The sequence below is a fragment of the Arachis ipaensis genome, chromosome B03, assembly GCF_000816755.2.
Source record: "Arachis ipaensis cultivar K30076 chromosome B03, Araip1.1, whole genome shotgun sequence".
NCBI lineage: Eukaryota > Viridiplantae > Streptophyta > Magnoliopsida > Fabales > Fabaceae > Arachis > Arachis ipaensis.
The window spans coordinates 95,339,237-95,351,486 of record NC_029787.2 but is presented as its reverse complement, the minus strand read 5'-3'; positions in this window follow the sequence as shown (position 1 = coordinate 95,351,486).

Sequence of the window (12,250 nt, the reverse complement as noted above, 5' to 3'; positions counted from 1 at the left end):
CAATTTTGAACTAAAACCACAGCTCATCACCCTTGTTCAGAACAACTGTTCGTTCGGAAGAAGTGTCCAAGAGGACCCCAATCAACATCTAACCACCTTCCTAAGAATATGTGACACAGTGAAGTCTAATGGTGTTCATCCTGACGCCTATAGACTGCTCTTATTTCCATTCTCACTCAAGGATAAGGCAGCCAAGTGGCTGGAGTCTTTCCCAAGGGAGAGCTTGACAATTTGGGAAGATGTGGTGAACAAATTCTTAGCAAGATTTTATCCTCCTCAACGAATCAATAGGCTGAGAGCTGAGGTCCAAACTTTCAGGCAACAAGATGGTGAGACTCTATATGAAGCATGGGAGAGGTTTAAAGACCTAACAAGGAGGTGCCTACCTGATATGTTCAATGAATGGGTGCAGCTGCACATTTTCTATGAAGGGCTCTCTTATGAGTCAAAGAAGGCCGTAGACCATTCATCCGGAGGATCTTTGAACAAGAAGAAGGCCATTGAGGAGGCCATAGATGTCATTGAAACAGTAGCAGAGAATGACTACTTCTATGCTTCCGAAAGAGGGAACACAAGAGGAGTAATGGAGCTAAACAATGTAGATGCTCTGCTGGCCCAAAACAAGCTCATTACCCAGCAGCTGGCTGACCTCACCAAGAAGATGGAGAGGAACCAAGTAGCAGCAATCTCCACTTCATCAACAACCCAAGAAGGAGTGAATGAAGAAGCAGAGGGTAGTCAGGAGCAAGCTAACTACATTGGGAATTCACCTAGGCAAAACCATGATTCATACTCCAAGACCTACAGCCCTGGATGGAGGAATCACCCAAACTTTGGGTGGGGAAATCAACAAGACCAAAGCCTTGACCAAAGACGCCCAAATCCAAACAATGCAGCCCACCAACACTTCACATCTAGACCATATCAACATCCCCATAATAACACCTCTCCACATTCATATCAAGTCCAGAATAACCCTCCTCAGCCAGACCTATCATCATTTGATGAAAGAATCTCAAGGATTGAGAATCTACTTGAAGGCATAGGCAAAGAGATTCAAGATAGTAAGGCGTTCCGAGAAGAGGTGATATCCAATATGCAGAATCAGGATGCTGCCATCAAGAAACTTGAAACACAAATTGGCTACTTATTCAAGCAAATTTCCAGCCACAACCTTCGCAGCAATACTAGCCCAACACAAAGGGAGGAGTGTGATAAACCACTATTTTATGATTTATATTGTGTTTAATTGTGTGGTTTTATCATGATCCTTACCCACTTATTCATTAAATTAGCATGCATTTAGATTTCCTTCCTGAATTTATTACATGTTTGAAAACTGCTTCCTAGAGACTTTAATTATTTACTTTTAATTCTCCTTTATTCCATTCGATGTCGTGATCTGTGTGTTGAGTGTTTCAGACTTTACAGGGCATAAATGAGTTAGAGATTGGAAAGGAAGCTAGCAAAAATGGAAGGAACACAAGAATTTGAGGAGATAACCAGCGAGAAGTGATGCGGTCGCATGGCTCACGCGACTGCGTGAAGGAGAGCAAATCGCAGTGACGCGGCCGCATGGCTCACGCGACCGCGCGGATTGGAAAAGCTCTGGCGACGCGGTAGCGTGGACGACGCGAACGCGTGGCGAGGAAAAGCATGAATGACGCGTCCGCATGGATGACGCGATCGCGTGACATGTGCGATCTGCATAATCTGCAGAATTCATTGGGGGCGATTTTGGACCTTATTTCGACCCAGTTTTCGGCCCGGAACAACAGACTAGAGTCAGAGAACATGCAGAAACAAATAACACATTCATTCAGAGAAAGTAATAGATCTAGTTTTTACTCCCTTAGTTTTTTCTCTCTAGCTTTTAGAATTTTAATTTTTAATTGGTCTTAGCATTGGAACATTGAGAAGAGTTATTCCCTCATCAAGACTTCGTCATTCTAGTTCGTTTTCTCAACTTGGTTTTATTCTTCCATGTTCCTTGTTTTGTTCAATTTTGTTAATTGAATACTTTTATGATTAATTAATGCAAGGATTATTGTAGAAATTCCAACCAATCAACTCCCAGTCAAGGCTTTTATTCATATTAATTAAATTTTCTCAATTTAAATTCCAATTTACCTAACTCAACTTCTTCGAACATCTGATTAATAAGATAGCACACTTTTCTGCAACTCGTTGGGAGACGACCTGGGACTTAAAACTCCCAGTAATTTTTAATTTAAATTCTCTGTGACATACTTTTAAATTGATAGGCAGATTTTCGGTGGGTTAAGAACTATACTTACAACGTAATCATTTTAATAATTTTTAATTCACCAGTTTCTGCGTCTCATCAATTTTTGGCGCCGTTGCCGGGGAGTTGCAATAGAGTGCTAATTTTATTAATTAGAATTTATTTATTTGCATTTTATTTTATTTTGCTACTATGAGCTGCATGTTTCTTTCGTCAAATGACGCGTTCACTTCCTAATCCGCGCTTGCTAATATTCGATCCTGAAATTGAAAGGACAATTTCACGAATAAGGCGAGAACAGCGTCGGTTAGCCCACTCTGAGGGCGGATCTGAAAGTGAGTCTGAGGAAGAAACCAGCCCCCGTTCTACTGATTCGGTTGTTTTACGTGCAGAAAACATGGCAGCTAGGAGAGTTACCATCCATGAGGAAGGAGCCCCTGATTTTACAATGCAACCGTTTCAAGCGCATCATCCGACGGTAACTACAGATTTTGAAATAAAGCCCGCACTGCTAAATTTGATGCCCAAGTTTCATGTCCTACCTGCTCAAGAGCCTATCAAGCACTTGAGATATTTCCAGGCAGCCTGTTCTACTGTCAGGCATGATGGCACTGATAAAACTTCAATTCTGTTGAAAGCTTTTCCGTTTTCTTTTGAGGGAAAAGCAAGAGAGTGGTACTACACTCAACCTCTAGCAAATGTATCCAACTGGGATACACTCAGAAAGGAGTTTCTGGAGAAATTCTTTCCATCTGAAGTTACTGATAAACTGAGGAAGGATATCTCCACAATTGTTCAGGATGACAATGAGACTCTCTTTGAATACTGGGAGCGCTTCAATAATCTTTTGGAAGTATGCCCCCACCACATGATTGACAAGATCGTGCTACTCAGCTATATTACACAGGGTATGAGGCCCCAAGATAAGACCATACTGGAAAGTGCCAGCAATGGGTCTATGAAGAAGTACAAGACCACTGATGAAGCTTGGCAATTGATCAGTGATTTAGCTGAATCCACTAGGAACCACAGACAAAAGCAAGGCCATTCAAAAACTGTTGCAGAAGTATCTTCCAGCAGAGAGACTGCTGTTCTAACTCAAGGCATCTATGAAATGACCAACTTGCTGAAACAAATGCAGTTGAATCAACAAGCTCAGCAAGCTCAACCTCCTCCACCAAAGCAAAACCAACAACTAGTCCCACAAAGAATTTGTGGAATCTGTGCTGATTATAGCCATTACACCGATGAATGCCCGCAGCTCCAACAAGAAGAAAACATGGTGGCATCCACTCACAACTTCTATGACCGCCCCAACCAAGGGTACAATCAAAGTGGAAATAATAACCATGGATGGCAGGACAATTCAAACCAGAATTGGAGGGACAACAATAACAGAGGAGGCAGAGATAATCAGGGAAATTAGAGGTGGAACAATAACAACAACAGGCAGGAAAATCAACCTTACAGAGCACCTCACCTGAGGCAGAACCAAGGACCACAGAACAATCAGCAGCAGACCTCTCAATTTACTCATTCTTCGTTATCTTCTAATGAAGATCTACTACAATCTCTTGAGAAAAGACAAAAGACCATGGAAAGTAACATCATGAATAGCATTAACACCGGTCTGAATGGCCTCACCTCTACTCTGCAAGTTTTTATGACACAGCTTGGATCAGCACAAAATTCCAGTAACCAAGCTTCAAGCACCACTAGAATCTCATCTCAACCATTACCCAATCCAAAGGGAGGCATTAATGCTATCACCCTGAGGTCCAGAACCACACTGCAGGAGAGGAATCAGGAGGAACCAAGCTCACCAGAATACGCCTCAGCTGAAGAGGTGGTAGAAATCGAAGATGTTGAAGAGGAAGAGGATATACAAGACATAGTTGAAGAAGAAATAGCTCAACCACAGGAGGAAGCACCAAAAAGCGCATGCACCACAGAAAATACCACTCCCATTCCATTTCCACAACTTGCAAGGAAGCTCAGGAAGCAGCTGGAACCTGATCCTAAAATGGTAGAGATATTCAAAAAGGTTGAGGTAACTGTTCCCCTTTTTGATGTTATTCAGCAGGTACCTAAATATGCAAAGTTTCTAAAAGACTTATGTATCCATAAAGACAAAATTAATGAATTACAAACTATTAATATTTTTAGAAGAGGGAGCAAGACCTGTCCGTCAACCCCAAAGAAGATTGAATCCCACCATCTTGGAAGTTGTCAAAAAGAAAGTGACCAGACTATTGGAAGCAGGTATCATATATCCCATTTCAGACAGTGAATGGGTAAGCCCAATACAAGTGGTGCCCAAGAAATCTGGAGTCACTATAGTGAAGAGTGAGCATGGAGAGCTCATAGCAACTAGAGTTCAGAATGCTTGGAGAGTCTACATTGATTATAGGCGTCTCAACCAAGCTACCCGTAAGGATCACTACCCACTTCCATTCATTGATCAAATGCTGGATCGCCTGTCAGGTAAGTCACATTATTGCTTTTTAGATGGTTACACAGGTTATTTCCAGATTCATATAGCTCCTGAGGATCAGGAAAAGACTACTTTTACATGTCCTTTTGGGACTTATGCTTATAAGAGAATGCCTTTTGGCTTGTGCAATGCACCAGCCACCTTCCAAAGGTGCATGATGAGTCTTTTCTCCGATCTTATTAAGGACTGTATGGAAGTTTTTATGGATGATTTTAGCGTTTATGGTGATTCTTTTAGCCTTTGGTTAGATGGATTATCTCGAGTATTAGATAGATGTGTTAATACAAACCTTGTATTGAATTTCGAAAAATGCCACTTTATGGTAAAACAAGGGATTGTATTAGGACATGTGGTATCTAATAATGGCATTTCTGTAGACCCAGCAAAGGTAAATGTTATTTCTAGTTTACCTTACCCCTCTTCTGTGAGGGAAGTCCGTTCGTTTCTTGGCCATGCAGGTTTCTACAGGAGATTTATTAAGGATTTTAGTAAGGTGGCACTTCCCTTATCCAGATTACTGCAGAAGGATATTGAGTTCGAGTTCAGTGAGGATTGCAAACAAGCGTTTGATAAGCTGAAGACTGCTCTAACTCAAGCCCCAATTGTGAGAGGACCAGACTGGAGCCAGCCGTTTGAAATCATGTGCGATGCTTCCAACCATGCAGTAGGAGCAGCGCTGGCTCAGCGTGAAGGTAAGGATCCTTTTGTTATTGCCTATGCGTCTAAGACTTTAGACACTGCCCAGTCCAATTATACTACTACTGAGAAAGAGCTTCTTGCTATTGTTTTTGCTCTGGATAAATTCCGAGCTTATTTACTGGGTACTAGAGTAGTAGTGTATTCAGACCATGCAGCTCTAAAGTATCTATTAGCTAAAAAGGAATCCAAACCAAGACTTATACGTTGGATACTGCTGTTACAAGAATTTGATTTAGAAATAAAGGATAGGAGTGGTAATCAAAATTTAGTAGCAGACCACTTGAGTCGCCTTGAACATATTAAGGATGATTCCACTCCTATAGATGATAATTTTCCTTTTGATAACCTGCAAGCAGTATCTGAGGTAGTCCCTTGGTATGCACCTGTCGCTAATTATTTAGTTAGCCGTACATTTCTTCCACATTTTTCTAAACATCAAAGAGACAAGCTGAAAAGCGAGTCTAAATATTATATATGGGATGACCCATATTTATGAAGGTGTGGCGCTGACCAGATAATTAGACGTTGTGTGCCTCAATCAGAATTCCAGTCCATTTTGGAGGCCTGTCACTCATCTGAGAGTGGAGGACATTTTGTCCCTCAAAGAACAGCTAGAAAGATCTTAGACTGCGGATTCTGGTGGCCTACTCTTTTTAGAGACGCTGCTGAGTTTTGTAAATCCTGCCCTCCATGCCAGAAATTTGGTAATATATCCGGGAGGGATGAGATGCCTCAACAATATATGCTTTTTTGTGAAATTTTTGATGTTTGGGGCATTGATTTCATGGGTCCATTTCCGAATTCTAATGGATATTTTTATATATTGTTAGCTGTGGATTATGTTTCCAAATGGGTGGAAGCAATTCCTACCCGCACTGATGATGCTAACACTGTTGTTTCCTTTGTGAGAAACCATATTATATGTCGCTTTGGATCACCACGAGCGATCGTGAGCGATCAAGGCACCCATTTTTGTAACAGGAGACTAACAGGATTGATGAAGAAGCATGGGATAATTCATAAAGTTGCAACCGCTTACCAACCCCAAACTAATGGGCAAGCCGAGGTGTTAAATAGAGAAATTAAGCGTATCTTGCAAAAGATAGTAAAGCCTCATAGAAAAGATTGGAGCACCAGGCTACAAGATGCACTGTGGGCATATAGAACAGCATACAAGACACCCATTGGGATGAGTCCCTTCTGCTTGGTTTATGGAAAAGCTTGCCATCTCCCAGTTGAAATCGAACACAGAGCCTTCTGGGCAGTTAAGGAGTGCAACATGGGAATTGAGAATGTCGGAGCTTAAAGGAAGTTGCAACTGCAGGAACTGGAGAACCTTCGCCTAGAAGCTTATGAGAACTCCAGAATTTACAACGAAAACATGAAAGCTGTGCATGATCAAAACATCAAGAAAAAAGAGTTGTGATGAGCGGATAATTTATACGCTTTTTGACATTGTTTTTAGTATGTTTTTAGTAGGATCTAGTTACTTTTAGGGATGTTTTCACTAGTTTTTATGTTAAATTCACATTTCTGGACTTTACTATGAGTTTGTGTGTTTTTCTGTGATTTCAGGTATTTTCTGACTGAAATTGAGGGACTTGAGCAAAAATCAGATTCAGAGGTTGAAGAAGGACTGCTGATGCTGTTGGATTCTGACCTCCCTGCACTCAAAGTGGATTTTCTGGAGCTACAGAACTCGAAATGGCGCGCTTCTAATTGCGTTGGAAGGTAGACATCTAGGGCTTTCCAGCAATATATAATAGTCCATACTTTGGCCAAGAATAGACGACGTAAACTGGCATTCAACTCCAGTTTTCTGCCCAAATCTGGCGTCCAGCGCCAGAAAAGGAGCCAAAACCAGAGTTGAACGCCCAAACTGGCACAAAAACTGGCGTTCAACTCCAAGAAGGATCTCTACACGTGCAACACTCAAGCTCAGCCCAAGCACACATCAAGTGGGCCCCGGAAGTGGATTTATGCATCAATTACTTACTCATGTAAACCCTAGTAGCTAGTTTATTATAAATAGGACCTTTCACTATTGTATTAGACATCTGTTTGACCATCTTTGGACGCCTGGTTCTTAGATCAGAGGGGCTGGCCATTCAGCCATGCCTGGACCTTTCACTTATGTAATTTTAACGGTAGAGTTTCTACACTCCATAGATTAAGGTGTGGAGCTCTGCTGTTCCTCAAAGATTAATGCAAAGTACTACTGTTTTCTATTCAATTCATCTTGTTTCGCTTCCAAGATATTCATTCGTACTTCAATCTGAATGTGATGAACATGACAATCATCATCATTCCCTATGAACGCGTGCCTGACAACTACTTCCGTTCTACCTTCGACTGAATGGGTATCTCTTAGATCTCCTAACCAGAATCTTCGTGGTGTAAGCTAGAATGATGGCGACATTCAAGAGAATCCGGAAAGTCTAAACCTTGTCTGTGGTATTCCGAGTAGGATTCAATGAATGAATGACTGTGACGAGCTCCTAACTCGCGATTGCAGGGCGTTAATGACAGATGCAAAAGGATAGTAAATCCTATTCCAGCATGATCGAGAACCGACAGATGAATAGCCGTGCCGTGACAGGGTGCGTTGACCATTTTCACTGAGAGGATAAGATGAACCCATTGACAAGGGTGATGCCTCCAGATGATTAGCCGTGCCGTGACAGGGCATTGGATCATTTTCCCGAGAGATGACCGAAAGTAGCCATTGACAGTGGTGATGTATCACATAAAGCCAACCATGGAAAGGAGTAAGACTGATTGGATGAAGATAGCAGGAAACCAGAGGTTCAGAGGAACGAAAGCATTTCCATTCGCTTATCTGAAATTCTCACCAATGAATTATATAAGTATTTCTATCCCTATTTTATTATATTATTTTCGAAAACTCCATAACCATTTGATATCCGCCTGATTGAGATTTACAAGGTGACCATAGCTTACTTCATACCGACAATCTCCGTGGGATTCGACCCTTACTCACGTAAGGTATTACTTGGACGACCCAGTGCAGTTGCTGGTTAGTTATGCGAAGTTGTGAAGATATGTTTAGACCATGGTTCTGTGCATCCGTTTTTGGTGCCATTGCCAGGGAATCAATTTCGAACAACAATTCACAACCTGAGTAGCAATTTCGCATACCAAGTTTTTGGCGCCGTTGCCGGGGATTGTTTGAGTATGGACAACTGACGGTTCATCCTGTTGCTCAGATTAGGTAATTTTTTTTTTGTTTTCTTTTCAAAAATTTTTCAAAAATATTTCAAAATTTCCTCACCTGTTTTCAAATAAATTTTAGATTCAAAATTTTTAAGAATGAATTCTAGTGTTTCATGAAGCATGTGAAGCCTGGCTGGCTGTAAAGCCATGTCTAAATTTATTTGGACTGAGGCAGCAATTTGTTATCAAGAGCAAGCTAGTTGTTGTTAATCCACCTGCTACTGTTCCTGATTTACATGCTAAAGCTTGGCTGGCCATTGGCCATGTCTAGTGTTTTGGACCGGAGCTTTCATTGAAAGCTTGGCTGGCTAGTGAGCCATGTCTAATTCCTGGACTGAAGCTTTAGACTAACACTGCAAGATTCCTGGAATTCATATAAAAAATTTTGGAATCCTTATTTTCCTTTTTCAATTAATTTTCGAAAAATATAAAAAAAAATTAGAAAATCATCAAAATCAAAAATATTTTTTGTGTTTCTTGTTTGAGTCTTGAGTCATATCATAAGTTTGGTGTCACTTGCATATGCATCTTGCATTTTTCGAAAATATCATGCATTCATAGTGTTCTTTACGATCTTCAAGTTGTTCTTGGTAAGTCTTCTTGTTTGATCTTTGCATTTGCATGTTTTGTGTCTTTTCTTATTTTTCATATGCATTCTTGAATTCTTAGTGTCTAAGCATTAAAGAATTCTAAGTTTGGTGTCTTGCATGTTTTCTTTGCATTAAAAATTTTTCAAAAATATGTTCTTGGTGTTCATCATGATCTTCATAGTGTTCTTGGTGTTCATCTTAACATTCATAGCATTCTTGCATGCATCACATGTTTTGATCTAAAATTCTCATGCATTGCATCATTTTTCTTGTTTCTCTCTCTCATCATTAAAAATTCAAAAATAAAAAAAAATATCTTTCCCTTTTTCTCCTCATCAAATTCAAAAATTTGAATTGACTTTTTCAAAATTTTTAAAATTTAATTGTTTCTTATGAGTCAAATCAAATTTTCAATTTGAAAATCTTATCTTTTTCAAAATCTTTTTCAAAAATCATACCTTTTTCATTATTTTCGAAAAATTCAAAAATCTTTTTCAAAATCTTTTTCAAAAATCTTTTTCTTATCTTTATCAAAATTTTCGAAAATAATATTAACAATTTATGTTTTGATTCAAAAATTTCAAGTTTGTTACTTGCTTGTTAAGAAAGATTCAAACTTTAAGTTCTAGAATCATATCTTGTGATTTCTTGTGAATCAAGTCATTAATTGTGATTTTAAAAATCAAATCTTTTTCAAAACTAATTCCTATCATATCTTTTCAAAAATATCTTCTCATCATACCTTTTTCAAAAAAATTTTCAAAATATCTTTTCTAACTTCCTAACTTCTTATCTTTTCAAATTTGTTTCAACTAACTAACTAACTTTTTGTTTGTTTCTTATCTTTTTCAAAACTACCTAACTAACTCTCTTTCTCTCATTTTCGAAAATCCCTTCCCTCTTTTTCAAAAATTTCTTTTTAATTAACTAATTATTTTTATTTTTGATTTCAAAATTTTTCGAAAATTACTAACCTTTTTCAAAAACTTTTTTCGAAAATCACTAACCCTTTTCAAAAATTATTTTCGAAAATTCTCCCTCTCCCATCTTATTCTATTTATTTATTCATCTACTAACATCTCATCTCACATCTATACCCTCCTCACAGTTGTGTTTCTTCCATTACATTACATTCTTTGTCTCCCTCTTTTCTTCCACTCACAAAGGGATCCCTATACTGTGGTATAAAGGAACTCTATTATTATTATTTTTCCTGTGCCCTCTTCTTTGTCATATGAGCAGGAGCAAGGACAAGAACATTCTTATTGAAGCAGATCCAGAACCTGAAAGGACCCTGAAGAGAAAATTAAGAGAAGCTAAATTACAACAATCCAGAGATAACCTTTCAGAAATTTTCGAACAGGAAGAGGAGATGGCAGCCGAAAATAATAATAATGCAAGGAGGATGCTTGGTGAATTTACTGCCCCTAATTCCAATTTACATAGAAGAAGCATCTCCATTCCTGCCATTGGAGCAAACAACTTTTCGACATGGTTGCTAATAACCAGTTTATGTACACTTCTGATAGGAATCCTATGAGTAATGGGACGCCTATGAAGAAGGGAGTCCTTGAAGTTGATACTTTGAATGCCATATTGGCTCAGAATAAAATATTGACTCAGCAAGTCAACATGATCTCTCAGAGTCTGAATGGAATGCAAGCTGCATCCAACAGTACTCAAGAGGCTTCTTATGAAGAAGAAGCTTATGATCCTGAGAACCCTGCAATAGCAGAGGTGAATTACTTAGGTGAACCTTATGGTAACACCTATAACTCAAAATGTGGAAATCATCCAAATTTCTCATGGAAGGATCAAAAGCCTCAACAAGGCTTTAATAATAGTGGAAGAAACAGGTTTAACAATAATAAACCTTTTCCATCATCCACTCAGTAACAGACAGAGAACTCTCAACAAAATACTTCTAATTTAGCAAACTTAGTCTCTGATCTGTCTAAGGCCACTGTGAGTTTCATGAATGAAACAAGGTCTTCTATTAGAAATTTGGAAGCACAAGTGGGCCAGCTGAGTAAAAGAATCTCTGAAATCCCTCCTAGTACTCTCCCAAGTAATACAGAAGAGAATCCAAAAGGAGAGTGCAAGGCCATTGACATAAGCACCATGGCCGAACCTGTAAGGGAAGGAGAGGACGTAAATCCCAAGGAGGAAGACCTCCTGGGACGTCCAGTGACCAATAAGGAGCGTCCCTCTGAGGAACCAAAGGACTCTGAGGCTCATCTAGAGACCATAGAGATTCCATTGAACCTCCTTATGCCCTTCATGAGCTCTGATGAGTATTCCTCTTCTGAAGAAAATGAGGATGTTACTGAAGAGCAAGCTGCCAAGTTTCTTGGTGCAATCATGAAGCTGAATGCCAAATTATTTGGTATTGATACTTGGGAAGTTGAACCTCCCCTGTTCATCAATGAACTAAGTGATCTGGATCAACTGACATTGCCTCAGAAGAGACAGGATCCTGGAAAGTTCATAATACCTTGTACCATAGGCACCATGATCTTTAAGGCTCTGTGTGACCTTGGTTCAGGAATAAACCTCATGCCCCTCTCTGTAATAGAGAAACTGGGAATCTATGGGGTGCAAGCTGCTAAAATCTCATTAGAGATGGCAGACAATTCAAGAAAATAGGCATATGGACAAGTAGAGGACATATTAGTAAAGGTTGAAGGCCTTTACATCCCTGCTGATTTCATAGTCCTGGATACTGGAAAGGAAGAGGATGAATTCATCATCCTAGGAAGACCTTTCCTAGCCACAGCAAGAGCTGTGATTGATGTGGACAGAGGTGAACTAGTCCTTCAATGGAATGAGGACTCCCTTGTGTTTAAAACTCAAGGATCTCCCTCTGCAACCATGGAGAGGAAGCATGAAAAGCTTCTCTCAAAGCAGAGTTAACCCAAGCCCCCACAGTCAAACTCTAAGTTTGGTGTTGGAAGGCCACAACCAAACTCTAAGTTTGGTGTTGAACCC